The sequence below is a fragment of the Pinus tabuliformis genome, chromosome 9 (assembly GCF_031772625.1).
Source record: "Pinus tabuliformis cultivar Carrire ecotype Pingquan chromosome 9, CPIR1, whole genome shotgun sequence".
Classification (NCBI taxonomy): Eukaryota; Viridiplantae; Streptophyta; class Pinopsida; order Pinales; family Pinaceae; genus Pinus; species Pinus tabuliformis.
The window spans coordinates 946,970,553-946,996,873 of NC_142307.1; positions in this window are offsets into that span (position 1 = coordinate 946,970,553).

The following is a 26,321-nucleotide window of genomic DNA, read 5'->3' on the forward strand; positions in this document are numbered from 1 at the left end:
CCCTCTTAAGGTCCAATAAACCATATAAATCTTAATAGACCTTAATTCTCATCATTAAAAAATAAACGTATAAAACCAAACAAATTGAATTACCTTTTATCATACCATTTTTATATATAACTATATGAATGTTGGGTTTTTTCTAATAATGCTATTTCATATAAGTTATATATCATTTTTGAGCCACACTTTGATAACTAAATGGTACCTAAATGATGGATCACAAATTAGATATATAAGATCACACTTTGATACCTAAATGGTACCTAAATTATGGATGACAAATTATATATAAGTAAAGGACGTTTGAGGCTACTGCATGGCTAATTTCTCCCCAAAAAAAAGTTATGATTCTTTTATACCTTTTAATAAGTTCAATGTAGTTCTAAAATTAGTATAAGAAAGTGTTGGTGTAATGTTTGAACGTCATCATGTAAATGGATTTTATTTTAAGTGTGTAAAGGTTTTTTTTGGTTAATTGATAATTTCTATTAATTCTGAAAAATTATATATCTTTAAGAGTTTTCTAAAACCATGGCAATGTACTTAGTCTTACTAAACTTGTTGGCCAGGTGATACAAACAGAAAACAATTGACTAAAATAACAAAAAATTATAGTTTCTGAAACAAATTTTCCTTCTTGTCCAAAAAAGACCAAGAACCCAAATACAATTGACAACCATATTCAACACATATTGTTTCCTGAAGTCTGGTCCGCATGATCATTTTCATGGTGTTGATGGAAATCTTCATGCACATGTGCCTCTGTGTGTTCCACTCTCCCCTCTAGATGATCTATATGCTTTTGCAGGTGTTTTTTGCCATGGCAAAGGGAGGCCATTTGATCCAACATTTTCCAGTGGTTGTGTTGGAGATTGTTTATAAATGTAATTATCTCATTTCTTTCTTCATGAAAATCCCTTACCAGTGGCTCCTTTAAAACTATGACCTGGTTAAGTTGTGCCTCCAAGGATTCGAAAGGTGGCAGCGGGTCCACCTACCCAGGCGAGAGCGCATAAGACTCCTCAACTTCCTCTCCTAAATCATTTGGCTCTCTTTGATACCCAAACCCTGGCCATAGGGTCCCACTCCCCATATTACCACCCTCGTTGACATTACATGCTCCCAAGCCTCAACACACTACCCAGAATCATCAACAAACTTCCTCCTGATTCACTGGCCAGACTAGCCCAACTCACTATGTTTCTGTCAACACCAAGAACACTACACTAGTGGGGGGCCAGGAGTCAAGAATGACACTGACAACTAGCCATACACATGCCCAAAACTCCACCCAGTGACCAAGCTTCATGTCCCCAACGTCCAATGATGCAGTTACAAATGTCCAATGTTATATGCACTTCATGTGGGCAAGTTGGTTACTTTAAATCTTAGTTTGAAGTAGCATGTAGATAATAAATATAAATTTAAAATGTGAGTGTGTTGTTATGAAATACAAAGCTATCACTTGGTTATATGTACTTTTGTCTTCTTTTCTTTGAATAATTGTGAATGTAACACACTTTTAGTAACAAAAATATTAGTGAATTTCTATTAAATTTAACTCATATAATTCTTTGTATCCTCTTTTCTCTTAACGAATATGAGAATACTACTTTGAAAATATTCATTTTAAAGCTTGAGAAAATTTTATGTATTATTAATACTAATTTGGTTGAATAATCATATTTCTATTTAAATATTGTATTGTTAATTTGAAATAATTTTTAATTCAATTATGATATTTAGAATGGTATGTATTCTAAAATTAAGGATGTACAATTTTTATTATTGATGCCTATATTACTATTGGGCAGTCAAATATATCATAAAATGATCATGTGTGGTGCTTCGATGCCTTGTTCATGGACCTTGAGCTATATAATCTACTTTTAGGGTTGAAATACCAAGTTTCCTCCTTAACTTGGTCAAACCCTCAAGACCCATACCTAGTGTTCAAAACCTCCTAATGGTTTTCACATCCCCACTCAAAGGTGAAGGGATCCCCTTGAGAGGTGATGTGTGGTAGTACAAGTTATTGTTCATGGAACTAGATGCCTATAATCTTTTTTTAGGGATCAATGCTTCAATTTATTCACTTGACCACGTCTAATACCCTAAAATCCATCCCTAGTGCTTCAAACCTTATAATTTCACCCATATCCCTACACAATGGATACATATATCATAGGAGAGGTTTTTATTTGGTGTTCTAAGGTGTCATCCATTTCCCTTAAGCCTTCAAGCTTTCCTTTAGTACCTAACTCGTAGCATCCTTTTACCTAATATCTACACTTGATGTTATGAAAACTCTTAATATCACCCATATCACAACTTGTAGGGTAAAGATACCATTGGGAGGTCATGTGATGTTAGGCCCCTATAATACTAGTGACTCCCCCATTACTATTGTCATTGTATCCCTTATTGTTATTACTGTGCCCCTATTGTCCCCATATTGTTATTAGTATGCCCCATAGAAACCCACTATTGTTATTTTTGTTCCCTTATGTTATTACTGTTATGTCATCTTGATTATATTACGACACCTTAGACTCCTATATATAGAAGGGAGGTTTAGTCTTTTGTATCATCTAAGAATTGTTCATTTGTGTAATGTAAAGGATATTGCCCCCTCGAAGAGTATGAATTCTAAGGCGTTGATCTATCTTTTCTATCTTTTGGTGAGTTGGTTTCCTAAAATTTGGTATCAGAGGTTTGGATTCTAGAGTTTTGCTGCTCTAAACAGGTCATCGTGGCATTTTCACTAAAACTTTCTTTTGCAACGTTTCAGAAACAACAACAAAAAAAACCCATTTGAGCCAAAATCGTCTGAACTTCGGATCCGAATTTCAGAGCTTGTATCGCTATATTTGCGGAGATATGATCTGCGGAATTTATGGTTTTGTAGACTTCTGAATTACATTCCAAACAGGGGACCTAGGGAAAATTGTCATAAATTTTGTTTTGAGCATCAAATTGAAATTTTGTAAGAAGATTCAGAAAGAGGATGACCTATAGTTGTGTTTGTATTAGTTTTAGGTACTAAGGTCGAAACAATGACACATGGAATGTCGTACAAGTTCGCTCTACTGAACTAGATTATAATCAGGTCACCGTGGGAGATTTGGCATAAATCTTCCTTGGAGAATCCAATCTTGATCAAACTTGTGGGGTTAGTAAAAGGATTCAAAGGGATACTGCAAGATGCATTTTAGATATTCGAGATCTGCAGTTACAAAGATCTGAAAAAAAGGTGTGTAGTTTTTTTTAAAATTTTGCATAAGATTGGTTTGAAAAATTAGTTTGAAGGAATTCAAAGGGAATAGTGAAGCATTATTAGCATTAATTAATGTCCCGAAGAAAGAAAATGGAAACACCTAGTAAGCAACCTGAAAGCTCTAACATGATTCGTGAAGAAGAGGAAGAAATGCAACATGATATATCAAAATTACAAGACCAAGTACAGTGCATTTCATTCTCACTAAAGGTAAATGAAGCCAAGATGAATGGCGTGAAAGCTAACATGAATGGCATGCAAGTTAAGATGGAAGCTAAGATGGATGGCATGGAAGCTAAGATGAATGGCATGGACGATAAGATGGAAGAATTGAAGATAAATTTGAATAAGTTGCTACAAGAAATGGTCACTAATGGTGAAAGGGTAGTAAAGGAAACTCATGATGAGAACAAAAGAAATGTTAATCATGATTTCATAGACTCTAATGTTGGATTAAAGACCCACCATGTTCCAAAAATTGATATGAGGAAGTTTGATGGCAAGGATCCCGGAACATGGATACTACATATGGAGCAATTTTTCGATCTCCATAATGTGCAAAACACACAAAAGGTATGTATTGCAACTTTATATTTGGAACCAAATCAGTTTGTATGGTATTGATGGCTTTGCTCTCATAAACAAATTGTCACTTGGGAAATTTTTACGGAAGAAATGATAGCACATTATGAGGATACAAAAAGAAACACCTTTTTTAGCCAATTGATAAATCTCAAACAAAAGGGTTCAATGATGGAGCACATTGAGGACTTTCAAAAATTGAACATAAGGGTAAAAGATATTCCATAGGAGCATAGGATTGATGTGTTCAAAGGAACTTTAAAGGATAATATCCAACATGAGGTTCGTCTTTGGGAACCTGATTCGGAGAAGGCATTCATGTTAGCAAGAAAAATGGAAAGCAAAATTATGGCAACCAGGAAGCCTACCACTCACAACTATAAAGATGGAAGTGTTGTTGCCCCTAGCCTTCCACAACCTACAAGTTTGACACCACAAAAATTGGAAGAAAAAAGAGAAAAAGGGCTTTGTTATAGTTGTGATAACAAATACACTAAAGGTCATAAGTGTGCTGAGAAGAAATTATTCTACATATATTGTGAAGAGGAGGAAGAAAAGGAACAAGAAATGTCAAAAGAAGAAGATATACTATAGGAACAAACTCTAAATAAAGAAGAAATGAATCCAACCATATCTTGTAATGCATTGGCCGGAATTACCACTCCTCAAACTATCAAGATAGAAGGACATATCAAGAAGAAAAAGGTAATAGTGTTGATTGATTTGGGAAGTACCCATAATTTTATTCATTGTAAGATAGCAAAGGAATTGAATTGCTTCCTATATTCAGCACCAGAGTGTCAAGTGATGGTTGCAAGTGGAGGAACCATAAATTTCTTTGGAAAGCACCATAATATCAAGCTATCCATGGGAGAATATGTATTGAATAGCCTAATGCTTTCCATTCCAATGGGTGGTACTGATGTTGTAATAGGAGTCCAATGGCTACAATCCTTGGGTACAATAAATTTTAATTTTCAAGAACTTTTCATGAAATTTTTTGCGGAAGGAAAGGAAGTTGATTTAAGGGGTATTACAGGGAAATTGGGAAAGATAATCAGCTCTAACAATATGACAAAGCTTCTAAAGAAGGAACAACAAGGTGTAATTGCACAATTATGTTTGCTAGAGGTTCCCACATCGAAATCATCTATTTCTCCAGATCTCCAAAAATTCTTGGACAATCATTCCAAGGTATTTGAGACTCCCAAAGGTCTCCCACCTATTCGTGATCATGATCATGCTATTCATTTGATTCCAGGAAGTGTTCCTCCAAACATCAGGCCGTACAGATATCCCTATGCCAAAAAGAGTGAAATTGAACGTATCGTTACATAAATGCTAGAGGCTGGTATAATTCAACCTAGTCAAAGTTCTTTCTCTGCTCCAATAGTATTGGTGCACAAGAAGGATGGATCTTAGCGCATGTGTCCGGATTATAGGGAGCTCAAAAAGCTCACTATTAAAGATAAATTTTCCATTCCCGTCATTGATGAATTGCATGGATCAATTTACTTCACCAAGTTGGATCTTCGTTCAGGATATCATCAAATCAGAATGAAGACTGAAGACATTTCGAAAACAGGATTTAGAACTCATGAGGGTCATTATGAATTTTTGGTCATGCCTTTTGGCCTTACCAATGCACCTTCTACATTTCAAGGTTTGATGAATTCCATTTTCAAACCCTTCCTTAGAAAAATTTTGTTAGTATTTTTTGATGATATACTAATCTACAACAAGTCTTGGAAGGATCATGTTGAACATGTTGATAGGGTGCTCAAACGGTTGGAGGAGAAACAATTATATGCAAAAAGCTCCAAATGTTTCTTTGGAGTGCAAGAGGTGGAATATTTGCGTCATATTAAATCTCATGAAGGTGTTAAGGGAGACCCTAGAAAAATTAAAGCCATTAAGGAATGGAAAATCCCCACATCCATAAAGCATCTGCAAGGATTTCTCGGGTTGACAAGGTATTATCACAAGTTTGTTAAGAATTATGGGAGAATAACAACACCTCTAACAACATTATTTAAGAAATATGCATTTTCATGGACTCCAGAAGTAACAAAGGCCTTCGAACATCTTAAAGAGGAAATGTGCCAAGCACCGGTCTTAGCTACGCCGGACTTCACAAAAACATTTATTGTGGAATGTGATGCTTCAAGAAATGGAATTGGTGCTATTTTAATGCAAGATGAAAGACACATTGCTTTCGAAAGTTGTCCAATCAAGGGAAAGTATTTACACAAAGCTATTTATGAGAAGGAAATGTTGGCAATACTACATGCACTTAAGAAATGGCGACCCTACCTAATGGGAAGACACTTCAAGGTAAAAACGGATCATGATAGTATTAAATACTTTTTAGAACAAATATTATCCTCTGAAGAGCAACAAAAATGGGTCACAAAGATGTTGGGTTATGACTTTGAAATCATCCAAAAAAAGGGAAGCAAAATGTTGTGGATGATGCACTGTCAAGAAAGGATGAGGATGTGGAAGCATTGTTGTGCTCCATTTCTATTATCCAACCAGATTGGATAAACGAAGCAAGGGAGGAATGGAAGAATGAAGAAGAAGTGTGGGCACTCATTCGAAACTTACAACAAGATCCCAGTACATCTGATACATTTAGCTAGAAAAATGATTCATTATGGTACAAAGATCACTTATACCTATGTAAGAATTCCCAACTCAAACAAAAGATTCTTATGGAATTGCACACTTCTCCCTTAGGAGGGCACTCGGGATTTTTAAAATCTTACCACAGGGTTAAGAAGGAATTTTTTTGGGATGGCCTTAAATCGGATATTCAAAATTTTGTGGCAGAATGTTTGGTTTGCCAACAAAATAAAGTTGAAACAATTAAGACCCCAGGTTTATTACAACCTTTATCCATTCCAAGCCAACGTTGGGAGGAGGTTTCAATGGATTTTATCACAGGTTTACCCAAGTCCGAAGGAAAGAGTGTCATCATGGTGGTAGTTGACAGACTTACCAAGTATGCACACTTTTGTGCATTATCACATCCATTTAAAGATAGTACAGTTTCTACTGCATTTATGGAAACAATTCAAAAGCTACATGGAAACCCAAAGATTATTGTAAGTGACAGAGATCCCATTTTCACTGGAAATTTTTGGATAGAATTATTTTCTTGTCTCGGTACTCAGTTAGCTCATAGCTCATCTTATCATCCTCAATCTGATGGGAAAAATGAGATAGTAAACAAATGTTTGGAAGGATATCTTCATTTCTTTGTATCTAATAAACAGACACAATGGGTGAAATGGTTGCCTTTGGCTGAATGGTGGTATAACACTTCCTTCCATAATGCAACAAAAATGACCCCATTTATGGCACTTTATGGATATCATCCACCATCCATCACATCATATTTTAGAGAAAATTCTAAGGTTCAAGCAGTGCAACATCACATTGAGCATTAACAAGAAGTTCTCCAACTCTTCAAGGATAACCTCACGTTGGCGCAGAATAGAATGAAACAATAGGTAGATCAACATTGCAGCGAAAGAAGTTTTGATGTAGGTGACTGGGTATTCCTATGGCTACAACCATATAAACAAATTTCCATCAAGTAAGCTAAGAAGGATAATAAATTATCACCAAAGTATTATGGTCCGTACAAGGTGTTACAAAAGATTGGTACTATGGCATACAAATTGGAGCTTCTTGCAGCTTCCTGAGTGCACCTAGTTTTCCATGTTTCCTGTTTAAAGAAGGTTATAAGTGACAAGCTCCCAGTTCAAACAATATTGCCAGAACTTGACGAGGAAGGGAAAATCATATTGGAACCGGAAGCAGTCACAGAACCAAGAACTCGACAACTATGAAATCGATCAATTTCGGAGTATCTCATCATGTGGAAGAACTTATCTGCTAAAGATTCCACATGGGAGGATGAGAATTTTATACAGAAGCATCCAAAACTACTCAAGCATTGAGGACAACGATTTTCAGAAGGAGAGGGGCATGTTAGGCCCCTATGATACTAGTGATTCCCCCATTACTATTGTCATTGTATCCCTTATTGTTATTATTGTGCCCCTATTGTCCCCATATTGTTATTAGTATGCCCCATAGGAACCCACCATTGTTATTTTTGTGCCCTTATGTTATTACTGTTATGTCGTCTTGATTATATTATGACCCCTTAGACTCCTATATATAGAAGGGAGGTTTAGTAATTTGTATCATCTAAGACTTGTTCATTTGTGTAATGTAAATGAGGTTGCCCCCTTGAAGTGGGTGAATTCTAAGGCGTTGATCTATCTTTTCTATCTTTGGTGAGTTGGTTTCCTAACATGTGAGGTGGCTTGAATTATCACTCTTGACCATAAATTCATAGAATATTCATTAGGTCCCAAGGCCTAGGTTCCCTTCTACGATCATGTCTAGATCCCAAATATATATACAAATCCTAATAACAACAATACCCCTACTTGGAGGAAAAAAATCTTTGATGAGATCATGTATTAGTTTGATTTTTTTTCTTAGCCATACATGCCTAAATATTCTTTAGAAATTGAGGCTAGAGTAGGGAAAATATATGGGCTAGATTTCTCCAATGGGATAACTTTCCATGTCCTTTTCCAAAAGGAGATTTTGTAATTTCTATTTTTTTTCTAAAAATGGTTCTCCCAAGTTCTATATCATAAAATCATTTAATATTTTACCCTAAAAGACACTAGAATTTTATAGAAATTAGAAAAAATCCAAGAAATTTGAATATTTTTATAAAAATATCACCAAACGATTTATAGTTTGTATATTAAGAACTAATAAAATTTACCAATGTTTCTACACTTTAAGATAAATTTCCATCCTTGAAATTTTCATAGGGCTAGATTTTCCTCCCATGATCATTTCCATGGCACTGACATTTATGCATAATGCTAAATAAAAATCCTAATCATGTTTGTAATCCCACTCAAATGCCAAATATACCCTTGAGAGGCCATGTGAAATGGTTAGAGGTTTTTTTCTTAGTGTTGGAAGCCTAAAAGGTTCCCTTAGGGTCTAAGGTTCTAGTTACCCCCTTGAACATATCCGAATACAAAGTCTAATACTTAGTGTGAAAAAACCCTTTAATGGTGCATATATCCCAACTTAGAGACAAAGAATAATCTCATAAACTAATGTGTGGTGGTTTAAGAATTATTCATAGCCATGGGTAACTAATATATTCCTCTAAGACATAATGCTTAGGTTACCTCCCCTAACTATATCTAAGGCCATAAGATCCATACCTAGTTCTCAATGCCCGCTAATAACACCCATACCCCCATATTGAAGGAAACGATGCCCTCAATATGTTACATGTAGTTTTTTAGGTATCACTATTATCTCTAGAGACAGGGTTTTCTCTACCAACTAGGTCTAGGGCCCCAATATCCATATTTAGTACTGAAAACCACCCAATGAAACCAACTTCTCCATTGTGATGACAATTCCCTTGAGAGGAAATGTGTGGTCATTAGAATTATTATTCATGGCCTTAGATGCCTAGAAGATTCTTTTAGGGCATAAGGCTTTGACTTTCTCCCAAACCCTGTCTAACATCACAAACCTCATGTATAATGTTAAAAAAAAACTAATTATGGCTATATCCCCATTTGAAGGGCAATAACACACTTAGTAGGCAATGCATGGCAATTTGAGGCATTTTTCTTGGTCATGGATGCCAAACATATTCCTTTAGGGTGTAATGTATAGGTTTCCTACCTTAACCATGTGTAATGCCCCAAAATCTTATATCTAGTGCTCAAAGACTCCTAAATATGACCATATAACCACTCTAAGGTCATATTTACCCTCTATAGGTCATGTGTAATGGTTTGAGTTATACCTCTTTTCTGTAAATGCCTAAAAGGTTTCTTTAGGGCCTAAGCCCTAAGTTTTCTTCCGCATCATGTTCATAGTCTTTCAACCCATAATTAATGCTTAAAATATCTTAAGGATAGCCATATAACTAATTAAAGGCTAAAGGTACATTTGAATATCATGTGTAGTAGTTCAATGCATTGTTCTTAACCCTAGATCTTACAATCTTTCTTTATTGATTAATTTTTTAGTGTATATACACATTCACTCAAAATTATACTTTTACATTAATGTACTGAGAGTCGCATTCTATAGCCTGTTATGAGGGTGAAGTGTGATTATGTCCATGCTCAATATAGAGTTCACACACACATATATATATCTATATCTATATAATGTTGATATATGGCATTTAAAAAATATTAATAATAATCAAAAGTTCAATACCCATCAAAAATAAAATATTTCACTATGTAAAATCAAGTAATATTGGCTCGTATTTAAATAATATAGTCCATAAATAAAATATTATATTTCAAAAAAAATATTTACACTAATTTGATCTCTCTAAAAAATAATAAATAGAAAATTAGATGAATTTGAAGTGATCTTTCCTTTTTTTATATTATTTATATGAATTCTCACTTTTATATAATTGAATGAGATCAAAATATATAAATATATATATATAAATATAAATATAAAATATGAGTTTATAAATATTTATAAACATATATTCAATATGTATTATAAAAAAAATTGGTTATCATTATGGATGATTTATCTATCAGTATTATGATTATGGATGAATTATTTATCAATATATAAGACATGATAATGTTATCAATATAATTAATATTATTATTTGTGATATTTAAAACTATATATTTTTTACTAATGAATTTGGTTCTTATATTATAATTTTGATTATTTAAAATGATTAGTTTAGATTTAGTTTAAATTTAGCTATATTTAAACTAAGCCGATACTAGCTACTATGTAGTACTTGTTTTATTTTAAGTTATTTTTGTGATTAGAATTATTATTATAGATTATATTTTTCCATATAAACAATTAATATTTGTATATATAATTAATATTCATATCAATTAAATTTTCTCTAGATAATTAGAAAAGTGATTATTATTTAATATTAATAAATTAAAAATATTGTTTTTGTTTTTTTTTTTTGAAAAATAATAAAAACATGAGATACATTTAATAACGCTATCCTTAATCACTACTCCTGAGGTGATTGAAAATCATAAAGTTATTCTTAACAATGTGTTAATTTTAAATTTGCAAAAATATTAAATCTCTTTTTCCAAATTATTAATATCCATGGTGGTTGTTTTATCATGTTAGAGATAATTATTCCGTAATTACCAATTATCTTATAGTTTTTGGTAGTTTGCATATAGTCTAAATTTAAGAACAAATAGTCATGCATGTGTAAGTTAAGATTAACATATCTATTATTAGCATTTTTGGCTCTATTTAATGATGTATCCACAAACAAATTAATTCAATCAATTCAAGTTAGAGAGGTATAACTTTATTCTGTCATATTATGTTGTGTGTGTTATTCTTGTGAGTTATTGCCTAAGTGTCTAAGTCTTATTTCCTTATCTATCCTTTAGATTCTATTATGTTGTGTGTTATTCTTGTGAATGTTTAAGTTTTGTTTCCTCCTTTATCCTTCATAAGAGAAACCAAGTTATTAGAACCTACAAAATTGGTGCCATATAAAGAAGGTGTCGTGAGCCACCATTGAGCCCTAGTCATCACCGTGAGCCATAGTCATTGTTGTCATGTTTTTCTCTGTTATCCAAGCAATCATAGTTGAGCTTGTTTTCACATAAAATATATATGAGTAGAGCGAATAGGGTAGACATAATTACCAAAGAGCATGATCTATAAACGAAGCCACTTATACGAGTCATGGTTTCCATTGTGAGCCATCACCACTAACAATATTAACAACTTAACAAGAACTATAACCTCAAAAAGAAAACTCTAGACTAAAAAAACTCTACTTTTTAGCAAAAAAAAAAATGAAAATACACTCTAAAATCTAAAAGTGGTGATCTTGCATCACCCTTTTTTTGGGGTTAAAATCCCAACACTTTTTAGCCATGAAATTAAAAACTAAAGTCATGATCATGGAAAACTTTAAAATTCCAACAATTTTCAATCATGCTGGATTAAAGATCAAATAACACGACTCTGAAAAACTTTAAGATTTTGACATTTTTCAACCATGGAATTAAAAATGAATATCATGAGTACAAAAACCCTTAAAAATTCAACATTTTTCAACCATGGCATTACAAATCAAATATCATGATTTAAGAAACCTTAAAAATCAACACCTAAATCAAAGAGTAATTTTACCAATAATTTTTTCAAATGCTAAAATTATAGCTCTTTTCAGATCTTAACTTAAGACAACTTGACTCATTTTCAATGGAACACTAGTAGTATATTATTTGTTTAACTATAGTTTATAAAATAATCATTTGTATAAAAAAAAATAAAACCACGAAAAATACGCTTTAGAAAGGAAAAAAATGATGGAGTTTTGTTTTTTTGTTTGTTAATATTTTATAAAAAAATATGAAATTTTTAAATGTTTTTATTAAAACAAATTAAATAATTTAAACATTTATATTTTCAAATAATAATAATAATAATAATAATAATATTAAAACAAATAATTAAGATAATTTAAAATTAAAATTAAAATAAAAGACAAAAATAATTAAAATATATATATATATATATATATATATATATAAACTTATTAAAAATAAACAAATTTTGTAAAAAATAAAATAAAATAATTTAAAAACAAATTTATAAAAAAGTGTTTAGAAAAATATACCAATTAAAAAAAATAAGAATAAAATAAATAAAATTTATAAAATAAATAAATAAATATTAAAAAGTAGATGATGATGATGATGATCAATGTTCACTAAGACCAATATGGTCTATCATACCTTAAGAAAGTAAGAGATTAATTCAAATTCTTTAATATTTTATTTCTATGATTGAAAAGAAGGGAGATAAGCCTTCCTTGCTCACCATAGTTTTGTTGACTTAACATGTTAGGAAAGTTGGCAGTGTGCAAAATATTTTGAAAATTAGAGCGGATGTGAGTAAGAGCAGGGAAGTCCAAGAGAAAGTGTTTTTCATCTTCAACCCTCTTAGACTTTTTCTTCCCAAGGTGTTTTGGGAATTGAACAACGCCCAATTTCACTTTGAAGCTCACAAGAAATAGTTCTTATCTTGGCAAAATTCATTTTCTTTTTTAGCACTGGTCAAGTCAAAAAGATAATTTTGGTTATGAAGATTGGGGTTGATCACCTCCTTATAATATCTTAGCTTATTTTCTCCCTCTATCTCCTTGTCATATCACAACTTATCCTTAAATTTGGAAGTAATATTATTTTTAATATTATCCTTATTCTCTGAGATGATCTCTTCTACCCCCCATTGGCCTAGCTAAGACGAGGCATCCTTATGCTAGCCTCACTTGAGCGGGGAGGTGGGGGTTTTGGATAAAGTTAGAAGAAATTTTGGGGAGCCTCTTGGCTACCATGTTGTATAACTTCTTCATATACATGAGATAGTTGATCATAGCCATGTTTTCAATGGAGGAAAGGTTAGCTTCAATCACAAGGATAGGGTATTGAGTATTTCCTTTAATCTTGAGGTTGTAGGTTATAAAGTGCTTTTGGATCAACTCAGTGTTCCTCTATGATTCTCTAGATATGTTGCAACCTCATACCTCACATCCATATAAAATAAAAGGGGATGATGAGAGTCTCAAAGAGAAACTTTTTTTACTCTATACCCAAATATTTGTTGACTCACAATGGTTTTCAAGCCCATAATAAGTTTTCTAGCCCCTAATTATCATTTTCTCAATGCTATAATTTCAATTGAGCTGATGATGAATGTCAATTCCCTAATAATTGTATGAAGATAATTTCTCCAAGTAGTTTTTATCATAAATGAAATTATCATAGTTGATCTTCTTGGATTTAATTATCATGAGTTTGGTTTTGTTGGTATTAACAATCATACCCATCTTGGAGCAGTAATCTTGGAGGATTCTAAGCTGCTTGTTGAGATCGTCATGGCTCATGGATAGAAGAAAAATATCGTTGGAATAATGGAGAAGGGTAATGATCATACCAATGAGCCTCAGGCCATTACATTTGCCAACTTCCAAACATTCTTCAAGATTATCAATGTAAATGTCAAAAAGGGTATGGGATAGGGGACACCCTTCTTAATTATGATATTGCATTTAATTTCTTCTAACAAACCCTCTGTGGTCTTAAGCTAGGAAATAACATTATCTATTAGTCTAGTCACAACAGCCCTCAACTCGAGAGGAACCATTATCTCTTCCATAACTTATCGCAATGAACTATGTTGAAAGCTTTTTTAAAGACAATGAAACAACAAAAGAGATTAGTTTTATTATTGCGCCATTCCTCTACAATAATCCTAAGAGTAACAAGATGGTCTATAGTTGAGTGTGTTAGCTCAACAGCCGCCGACTACTAGGAAAATTTTCTACCACCGAGTCAGTTAGCTCAATGGTCGCTGACTATTAGGAAAATTTTCTGTCGCTGAGTCAGTTAGCTCAACAGCCGCAGACTATCAGGAAAATTGGCTGTCGCCGAACTGTCTATCAGAGAGCTTCCCTTTCCAGCTGCAGATAATTAAGGAAACCATCTGTAGTTAAATTAATTTCTGGTTGGGAGTTCCTGGAGTCGTCCATTACTCCCTCTACAATTCTCTACCATGATCTATGGAACACTTGACACATAGCCAACAGAAGCTTGATGGAAGCTTGGCTATAAATACTTTTGTTTGGTCCCCAAGCTCACTAACTCAATCCCCTTCAGCCTTACACCATCAAATGAGAGTGAGCAGAGCTTGGAAGAGCCAAGCGGGTGAGAGAAAAAGTCTATAATTTCTGTAAAGTTTTACACTTAAAATTTGAAGCAAAAGCTATGCATGATATTGTGAATCAGTTAGCGGTTTGTAGTTCTGCTTTTTCCGTATAGTGTTTTTACTGCGTTATGTAATGCTGGTTGCTGAGATTGGACAGCAAAAAGAGATTGTGGGACTCATCAAAGGCTGCATCAAAATGTTGTGTGCGGTAGAAACATTCCGGCTGAAGATGCGCTGAAGGAATCTTCGAATCCAGATATACAAAAGCATCTTACATTCTTGGTCTTCGAGTCTCGCCAAGGCACAGGTGATGGAGTGAAATGATGGTTCAATTATTAGAGGCTATAAAGAGTGAGACGTCATGAGTTATTGGCAGCTACAGAAGCCTAGTGGAGCTGCTTAAAGACTACCAGTTTTGATCGAGCCAACATCAGAAAACAAAAGAAGGGACTGCCTCAAGCATCGCAAAAAGTTTGGTTTTGGAGTGTGAGCAGCATCAATGGCCGGAGGTATGAATTCTTGGGTATTAAAGTTTTTTCTATTCTTTTAAGTGTTTATTCTGAATTACAGAATCATTATTTTGGTTTACATTTGGTATCAGAGCAATTTTTATCTCTGCCTTGGTGTTTATAGACATGCTCTATTATGCTAATGTTATATTTTGAAAATTTTCTGAATTAAGGCATTTATTTGGAAATATGTCTAATTTTTGCTCAATTTTTATGCTTATAATATTTATTTAATTATATGCATCTTGGATAATTGTTGTGAAAATTTTATTAATGCTCGTATTTAATTTGCATGAATTGATTATTTCTACTATAATTAAAAGATGTTATTTTGGATGAGTATACAAAACCCATCGTTAAATGTTATGCATGAATATTATAGTTTTATTTATGCAAATTATCATTATTCTCATATCAAGTTAATTTTTATGTAAGAAATAATGTCTAGTGATCCATATAATTTTAATTGATTAGAGAATAGCCACAACATCTGATCCGAATGGAAAATGGCATCAACTCATGGTATTCATCCACCCATATTATTCATCTACCCATGGAATTTACCCATGGTATTGTAAATGGCATCCGCCCGTGGTATTGTAAAATCCACCCATGGTATTCATTCACCCATGGAATTGACCCGTGGTATTGTAACTGAAAAATACTATAAGTAACAAGTCACATTTTGTAAAAGGACAGATTGTCCACCACAATGTAGCCTTTATAGTGATTATGGTTTTAATAAAAAAGTTTCTTTGTGGTTTTGTTCATTGGACATTCTCCTCTTTTTCTTTTGGCAATTCAAGTTTTCAGATCTTGGGGGACTCTACCTCAAGATCCATTTCAATCTTTTAGATCTTGGGGGCCTCCTCCCAAGATCCAGATCAATGGTATCAGAGCAGGTTATGATTCCATGGGAATGAGGGTTTGATGCATATTTCAGTTTCAAATTTTGCAGCAATATTCAACAAACTTCAGGCATGTGCTACATCCTCTACAGAGCATTTTCTTGGGCCAAGCGGGAAGAATTTTTCTTTTTTCATTTTTTTGCAGGAATGTTTTTGGGCGGCGAGTTTGCAGATCAGATCTGAAATATTTGGTACAAAATTTACAAAAACAAATATCATATCTGGATTCCTTGCAAAAAATACCAAAATTCAAAAAAAAAAATCGGCCGAATCAGAGTCCAGATGAGGGAGATATCGCTGATTTAAAATCAGCTACGTCGTAGAATTTTTTTCTGACGACAACTAGTGGATGGCGACTCTCTGTCATTTTTTTGAAGTTTTTGTGCAGAATTTCAGAAAACGGATTGTATATCTGAGCTCCTCTTGAAAAATCACCCAATTAAAAAAAAAAAATGGGTCTAATCGGAGTTCAGATGTGGGAGATATCGCTGATTTAAAATCAGCTATTTTTTCAGAACTTTTATGACGGCAGAACTGTTGCAGCGCGAATCTGAGATTCTAGAGTGTCCAGATAAGGATTTCCATCACATGGGAAGATGCAAAATGGTCCTTCTACTTCCAAAAACAGGTTATAATAAATATTCTGAGTTATATTGACTGAGTTATGCCCATTTTAATTATGGAGCAGCATTCGGAGTGGGTTCCCATTGGAGACGTGCCCTCCCACCCCACTTTAGTAGGCACCTACTTCACATTCATCAATTTCGACATAGCAGCATTCGGCTTGGGTTATTTGGAGACGTGCCCTCCCACCCCTGGTTATGTAGGCACCTGCTTCTTCATCAGTAATCAACATCATGGTTATGGGTCATCCACAAACCCACACTTTATCGAAGTCCATTTGCTAGGCCGCACACTGTCAGAATCACAGTTGGTCACAAGCATTACAGGGTATCTCTATCCTCGGATATTCGCTCATCATGGTTATGGGTTGACCACATAAAACCCTTATCTTCAGTGGCTCTTCATATTGAACAAAAGCTTTGCAGGAGGGAATTTTACACAATGGGGACCATTGCTTCTTAAGGAGAGAGGAATGATCCGAATGGAAAATGGCATCAACTCATGGTATTCATCCACCCATATTATTCATCTACCCATGGTATTGTAAATGGCATCCGCCCGTGGTATTGTAAATCCACCCATGGTATTCATTCACCCATGGAATTGACCCGTGGTATTGTAACTGAAAAATACTATAAGTAACAAGTCACATTTTGTAAAAGGACAGATTGTCCGCCACAATGTAGCCTTTACAATGATTATCGGTTTTAATAAAAAAGTTTCTTTGTGGTTTTGTTCATTGGACATTCTCCTCTTTTTCTTTTGGAAATTCAAGTTTTCAAATCTTGGGGGACTCTACCCCAAGATCCATTTCAATCTTTCAGATCTTTAGGGTCTCTCCCCTAAGATCCATTTCAATCTCTTAGATCTTGGGGGCCTCCTCCCAAGACGAAGATCCAGAGGAGGAGGAGCGTCTCTTCCACTCCCAGATGTGGGTAAAGGGCTCCGCGCTACAGTTCATTGTTGATAGCGGGAGCCAAAAGAACCTCATTTCGGCAGAGGTCGTGAAGCAGTTGGGCTTACTGACCACAGCACCTCCACAACCGTACACCATCGGGTGGCTTCACCAAGGACGAGATCTTCGCGTGAGCCAGCAGTGTCGTCTTCCATACAACATCAAGCCCTTCACGAATGAGGTATTGTGTGACATTGCTCCCCTTGAATTTTGTGATGTATTATTAGGACAGCCATACTTGTGGAAGCGACATGCTGTGTATGAATCAAGGCTCTGTGCTATTATTATTACATTGGGAAATAAGTTGTACAGGATACCAGAGGTAGCACCACCTACCGCCATCTCTTTGATTACTGCAAAACAATGCAGTAAGCTCATTTCCAAAACCGGGAAATTTGTTTTCCTGATGATACGCCCTCAAGGAAAGAAGAAGACGGTGGCCGCGGCCTCCAGACAAGGCCCCTCCGCACGACAACTACAGATGGACAAGGTCATGGAGGAGTACGAGGACATCTTCACCTCCCCCACAGGGGTTCCTCTGCACTGTCAGGTCAAGCACTCCATTGATCTGACCCCAGGTGCGCCGCTACCCAATGGACCAATTTATCGGCGCTCCGTTCTGGAGAACGATGAAATCAAGAGGCAGATTCAAGAGCTCCTGCAGAAAGGTCACATCCGTCCGAGTTCATCGCCTTCTGGGAGCCCGATCGTGTTGGTACAGAAGAAGGATGGGACGTGGAGACTTTGTATTGACTATCGGGGGCTAAACAAGATCACTGTCCATAATAGGTACCCGATCCCGCGGATTGATGACCTCCTGGACCAACTAAAGGGGGTGAAATATTTCAGCAAGACCGATCTAAAGTCAAGATATCACCAGGTACCAATCGAACCCTCTGATGTGTGGAAGACTGCCTTCAAATCTAAGGAGGGCCTTTTCGAATGGTTGGTTACGCCTTTCGGATTGACGAATGCTCCTGCCACCTTCATGAGGCTAATGGATGACATCTTGCGGCCATTCACCAACTCATTTGTAGTAGTATACTTGGATGACATTCTGATCTTCAGCCAGAGTTGGGAAGAGCACCTCCACCACATCCAACAGGTTCTCCAAACACTGCGGCAACACAAGCTATGTGCCAATTTGGAGAAATGCACTTTTGGCATGACCCAGGTTCAGTATCTGGGATACATCATTGATGAACAGGGGGTGCATGTCGATCCAGCCAAGATCCAAGTCATTCGGGATTGGCCATCTCCAACCACTCTAACAGAGCTCCGCAGCTTTCTAGGACTTGCCAACTTCTACCGCAGGTTCATGTTGGGGTTTTCTCATATTACTTGGCCCTTGAGTTAAGTCACCAAGGGAGGAGCGAAAGCAAAATTCTTTTGGTCTAAATCTCAACAAAAGGCATTCATAGAGTTGAAGGATCGCCTCTGCACGACACCAGTGCTCGCATTACCAGATTTACAATAACCATTTGAGGTCGAGACAGCTCCTCCCAAGATCCAGATCAGCATCTCTAATTAAATAATATTATGTATTAAGTTTGATTAAGATCACATAAATAATATTTAAACATTAATTGTAATTAATTATACGAGCCCCAAGAGTTAGCTCAATCGGTCAAATCAGTGCCTCGCCAATCGGGAGGTCACAGGGTCAATTCCCAAAAGCTCTTGGGGTCAGGTCAGCATAGGCTGAGGGGTGTGCTCCCCTTCGGGGTATGAGCTACCCAGTTCTTACCGTGGACGTAGCGGCTGCCCATTGACCATGGGTATCCGTGAACCACATGTGAAAAAAATTAATTATACTAAATATAATAAATTTTATCCCAAAAGAATTTTTATTATATTTATATAATTAATTAGGATAAAATATTAAATTATTCATAACTTACCCACAGGAAATATGAATTAATAGTTTTATCATAAAAGCTCAAATCTAAGATAGAATTTATATCAAATTATAATCATAATATACCCTTTAAAATTATGAATTAAGTGAATAATTTGATAAATTCTATCATAAAGAATAATTGAATCTGCTTGAATTGAAAATTTAGCCCATAGGCAATTTTTATGTCATTAGATTCAATTTTAAGCATGGTTTACATTGGTAAAGCATGAAATTTTATTTTTAGGCCTCAATTTTAACATAAGCATGTAATCTTTAATTTTATGCAGTTGTACAACTTGCAAATTTCTCTGAAATTCGTTGTGATATCCCTGAACTTAAGGGAGATGACTATAAGGTCTGGAAGGAGAAAATTCTCCTTCATTTGGGGTGGATGGACATAGACTATGCTATTAGGAAAGATGAACCACCGGCACTCACTAATACCAGCACTGCAACGGACATCATGCTTTATGAACAATGGGAACGATCTAATCGCCTAAGCATGATGCTCATTAAGACTAAAATTTCAGTTGGTATTCGTGGTTTCGTTGATCAGCATGAAAAGGTCTGAGACTTGCTAAAAGCCATTGATGATCAATTCGTCACTTCAGACAAGGCACTAGAAAGCACCCTAGTCATGAAGTTCTCATCCCTAAGGCTCACCAGTGTGAAAGGTGTGTGCGAGCACATTATGCAAATGAGGGACATTGTGGCTCAATTTAAGAAACTCAAGGTTGAAATATCGGAGTCTTTCCTGGTGCACTACATTCTGAACACCCTTCCGCACCAATACGGACCCTTCAAAATCTCATACAACACACATAAGGATAAATTGTCAATTAATGAACTCATGACCATGTGTGTTCAAGAGGAAGAGAGACTGGTGATGGAACTGGGAGAAAGTGCAGTGTTGGCAATGCAAGGAAAGGGAAAATCTCAAGCCAATCGGAAAGGAAAAGGTAAAGTACCTCCCCAAGCCGATATCAAAAAGGATTCCAAGTGTTTCTTCTGTAAAAAGAAGGGACACATGAAGAAGGAATGCGCCAAATTTCAGAAATGGCTTGCGGACAAAGGTAACCCAATCTCGTCTGTTTGTTATGAATCTAATGTGGTGAATGTCAATATTAACACCTGGTGGATTGATACTAGATCAACAATTCACATTTCGAATTCCTTGCCGGGTTTGCAAAACCTAAGGAAGCCAGTGGGAAGTGAGCAAAGCATCTTATCAGGAAACAACATGGGCTCACATGTGGAAGCTATAGGAACATGCTATTTAACTTTAAGTGGTGGCTTTGTTTGAGAATTAGAAAAGACATTTTATGTTGCAAGTTTTTCTAGAAACTTGATTTCAGTTTCAAGACTTGTACATTTTGGATACTCCTTCAACTTTTTAGAAACATGCTTCAGTTTATTTTATAAATCTGATTGTGTTGGGAATGGTATTTTGTCTAGTGGTCTTGACTGCATTAATTTACAAAACAATGTCACTTATTAATGAAGATTCCTCTAAATTATGGCACCAGAGATTAGGTCATATCTCCATAGAAAGAATTAAAAGATTGGTAAATGAAGGGGTACTTAATACTTTGGATTTTACTGATTCTGAGACTTGTGTGGATTGCATAAAGGGAAAGCAGACCAACAAGTCAAAGAAAGGTGCCAATAGGAGTTCAGACATATTAGAGATCATACATACTGATATGTGTATTCCAGACATGGTCAGAGATACTTCATCTCTTTTATAGATGATTACTCACGATATATGTATCTCTACATGCTTCATAAAAAGAACGAAGCATTAAATGCCTTTAAGATCTTTAATGCTGAAGTAGAGAAATAATGCGGCAAGAAAATTAAGATCGTGAGATCAGATAGAGGTGGAGAATATTATGGTAGATACATAGAAGATGGACAAGCACCTGGGCCATTTGCAAAATGTCTTCAAGAGCATGGGATTGTTGCCCAATACACCATGCCTGGTTCACCCGAATAGAATGGTGTAGCAGAAAGAAGAAACTGAACATTATTGGACATGGTGCGGAGTATGCTTAGCAGCTCCAATCTTCCTAAATCCTTGTGGACCGAAGCACTTAAGACGACAGTGTATATATTAAACCGAGTTCCAACCAAAGTTGTTCCTAAAACACCATTTGAATTATGGAAAGGTTGGAAACCGAGTTTGCGACATATGCGCGTTTGGGGATGCTCGTTTGAAGTAAGAATATATAATCCACAAGAGAAGAAGCTGGACCCAAGGACCATTAGTGGGTATTTCATTGGATATGCTAAAAGGTCTAAAGGTTACATATTTTACTGTCCATCTCACAGCACTAGGATTGTGGAATCAAGAAATGCAAAGTTTCTTGAAAATGACTTGATCAGTGGGAGCGATCAAACCAGGAACATAGTTTCTGAGAAGGATCATTTAGAATCTCAACCTTCCACCTCAAGTGATAGATTGTTTATTGTTCACAACACCCCTCAAGTACAAACTGGTGTTGAACAACCAATTGTTGAAGTTCCACAAGTTGTTGACGACATTCCAGTAGATCAGGTAGTTCAAGAGTTGCCAAGAACTTTTGAACAACGAGTTGACCCATATACTTCTCAGGAAGATGATGGTACAACATTAAGATGATCTATTAGACCAAAGAGATCAGCGACTCCTGATGATTATGTTGTGTATCTGCAAGAATCTGACTACAACATTGGAGCCGAAAATGATCCCGAGTCATTTTCACAAGCCATGAGTTGGAAAGAATCAGAATTATGGTACGATGCCATGAAGAAAGAGATGAATTCTATAAAGTGTAACAAAGTCTGGGATCTTGTTGAGTTGCCTAATGGTGCAAAAGCCATTGGATGTAAATGGGTCTTTAAGACAAAGAAAGGTTCATTGGGCAACATTGAGAGATACAAGGCAAGACTCGTTGCTAAGGGATTCACTCAAAAAGAAGGAATCGACTACACGGAGACTTTCTCTCCTGTATCTAAGAAAGATTTCTTGCGCGTTATTATGGCATTAGTAGCCCATTTTAACTTGGAGTTGCAACAAATGGATGTGAAAACGACATTTCCGAATGGATATCTAGAGGAGGAGGTTTACATGAAACAACCTGAAGGATTCTCATCTAGTGATGGTGAGAAATTGGTTTGCAAGCTCAAGGAATCATTATACGGTTTAAAACAACCATCCCGCCAATGGTATTTGAAATTCCATAATGTAATTTCTTCATTTGGTTTTGTAGAAAACATTATGGATCAATGTATATACCTGAAAGTCAATGGGAGTAAAATATGTTTTCTTGTTTTATATGTGGATGACATTTTGCTAGTAACCAATGATAAGGGTTTGCTGCATGAGGTGAAACAATTCCTCTCTAAAAATTTCGATATGAAGGATATGGGTGAGGCATCTTATGTCATTGGCATTAAGATCCATGGAGATAGATTTCGAGGCATCTTGGGTTTGTCTCAAGAAACCTATATTAATAAAATTGTAGAGAGATTTCGGATGAAGGATTGTTCACCAAGTGTAGCTCCCATTGTGAAGGGTGATAGGTTCAATTTGAACCAATGCCCGAAGAACGACTTGAAAGGGAATAAATGAAGAACATTCCATACGCTTCTGCTGTCGGAAGCCTAATGTATGCTCAGGTCTGCACAAGACCTAACATTGCATTTGTTGTGGGAATGTTGGGACGATATCAGAGTAATCCAGGTTTAGACCACTAGAGAGTTGCAAAGAAAGTAATGAAGTACGTTCAAGGAACCAAAAACTACATGCTTATGTATGGATGGACAATTTGGAAGTAATTGGCTACTCAAATTCTGACTTTGTTGGATGTGTTGATTCACGCAAATCAACATCAGGATACATTTTTATGATGGCCGGTGGAGGTGTGTCATGGAGGAGTGCCAAGCAGACCTTGATTGCCACTTCCACTATGGAAGCCGAGTTCGTCTCCTGTTTTGAGGCTAATTTACATGGTGTATGGCTTAAGAGTTTCATTTCTGAGCTTAGAATTATGGATTCTATCTCTAAGCCATTGAGAATATATTGCGACAATTCAGCTGCTGTTTTTATGGCTAAAACAACAAAAGTGGGAGTTGAAATAAACACATCGACGTTAAGTATTTAGCTATAAGGGAACGTGTTAAAGAAAATAAAGTGGTCATTGAGCACGTCAGCACTAAGTTGATGATCGCTGATCCTTTGACTAAGGGCATGCCACCGTTTAAATTCAAGGATCATGTAATGAATATGGGACTTGGTTCCATTATGTGGTTTCTCAATGTATGGACAATGTTATTTTAATGAAATTCTTAATTATTGTGATGTTTTCCTCATATTTATGTGCACCTTAATTTGATTTGAGAGAATTCATCTGTGTAGGACCAAGAATAAACATAAGGTTTATTCATTAAGAAATTGTTGCCACATAAATTTTAATAGAAATAAATACATAGTAATACATGGAAGATAATACTTGTCATTAGAGGACTTATCGCCATGATTCATGTATCTATTACTTAATACAGATTATCAATGGGTTTTAAGATGAGACATTAAGATTGGAAGTATGGACCAAGTGGGAGAATGTTAGCTCAACGGCCGCCGACTATCAGGAAAATTGTCTGCCGCCGAACTATCTATCGGAGAGCTTCCCTTTCCAGCTGCCGATAATTAAGGAAACCATCTGCAGTTAAATTAATTTCTGGTTGGGAGCTCCTGGAGTGGTCCATTACTCCCTCTACAGTTCTCTACCATGATCTGTGGAACACTTGACACATAGCCAACAGAAGCTTGATGGAAGCTTGGCTATAAATACTTTTGTTTGGTCTCCAAGCTCACTAACTCAATCCCCTTCAGCCTTACACCATCAAATGAGAGTGAGCAGAGCTTGGAAGAGCCAAGCGGGTGAGAGAAAAAGTCTACAGTTTCTGTAAAGTTTTACACTTAAAATTTGAAGCAAAAGCTATGCATGATATGGTGAATCAGCTAGCGGTTTGCGGTTCTGCTTTTGCCATATAGTGTTTTTACTGTGTTATGTAATGTTGGTTGCTGAGATTGGACAACAGAAAGAGATCATGGGACTCATCAAAGGCTGCATCAAAACTGTTGTGTGCGGTAGAAACATTATGGCTGAAGACGCGTTGAAGGAATCTTTGAATCCAGATATACAAAAGCAGCTTACATTCTTGGTCTTCGAGTCTCGCCAAGGCACAGGTGACAGAGTGAAATGATGGTTCAAGTATTAGAGGCTGCAGAGAGTGAGACTTCATGAGTTATTGGCAGCTACAGAAGCCCAGTGGCACTGCTTAAAGACTACAGGTTTTGATCGAGCCAACGTCAGAAAACAAAAGAAGGGACTACCTCAAGCGTAGCAGAAAGTTTAGTTTTGGAGTGTGAGCAGCATCAATGGTCGGAGGTATGAATTCTTGGGTATTAAAGTTTTTTCGATTCTTTTAAGTGTTTATTCTGCATTACAGAATCGTTATTTTGGTTTACAGAGTGATGACTCCTAAATCGAGCTTGCCCTTTAGCACTTTTACGATGGATTTCAAGCCAAATGTTAATTTGTTTTTCCAAAATGAGCCCATATGGTTTGGCTAAAATGTGGCTAATTTCATAATGGTCCTATAGTTAGAGGGGATGCTTTTATCCCTACTTTTAAAGATAGATACAATATGGCTTTGCGTTCAGGCTTAGGGAAGCTTTTTTTACTGCTAAATTATAATAGTTGATCTTCTTGGATTTTTAAAAATCATGTGTTGTCTCTGTTGTGTGTTGTGAATGGCGAGAGAAATGTCAAAAATCACCCCTCTACCACACACAACACACGAATTGTCTATTTTTTTATTTTTTTAATGTTTTATGTTTTGTTTAATTAAATTATATGTAATTATTTATTTATTTATTTTTAATTTTCTAAAATTCAAATCAAATTTTATTTTTATAATATTTATTTTAAAATTTTAAAATAATATTTTTATTTTTAATCTTTGTTTTATAATTTGCCATTTAAAATTTGTATTTTAAATTTGTCTTTAAACAATATTAATAATTTTTGTTTTGTAAATTGTAACAATTTTATCCTATCATAAAACAATAATGCATGGCTTTGCATACAACTATCTTTGAAGTGAAAATTTTCATTACTACACTCCCAAAACTTCGGATCACATTCAGAAATCCCCATCGAAACCCTTTTAAGAAATCTCAGATCAAAATACTCATCAACATGGTGATACAAAAGGTTTGAAACCAAAGCTCTTTAATTTACAAGTTCTTTATCCGAGACAAATCTCCCTAAGGATTGGGGACAGATGAAGGACTACCCTCCTCATCCCATTGATGCATTTTGACAAACATATCTAGAGCCACACCATTGATACCCCACCTATCTCGTTCATGCAATTCTACAAGCATTTTGTGAGCAACCTTGCAAGGCTTCCATAACATGAATGAACAAGTAGTTCACACTTTTCCTCAACCAGCCTAATGAATTTCGTTGTTATCATGGGAGCGAAACCCCATTCTAACACACTTTCCACGACCCGCCTGGGAACGACATTCCCAGCCTCTACGATAAGTTTCTCTCGGCGAAAATAAAAACTCGACAGGGGCAGAAAGTCATTTGCAGGACTGTCATTTAATAGAATTTGGGTTCCCAGCATTTGTTGCCACTAGCTTCTTCAGCCTTTACACGATTTTGATAGGACTCTTCACAAGTGT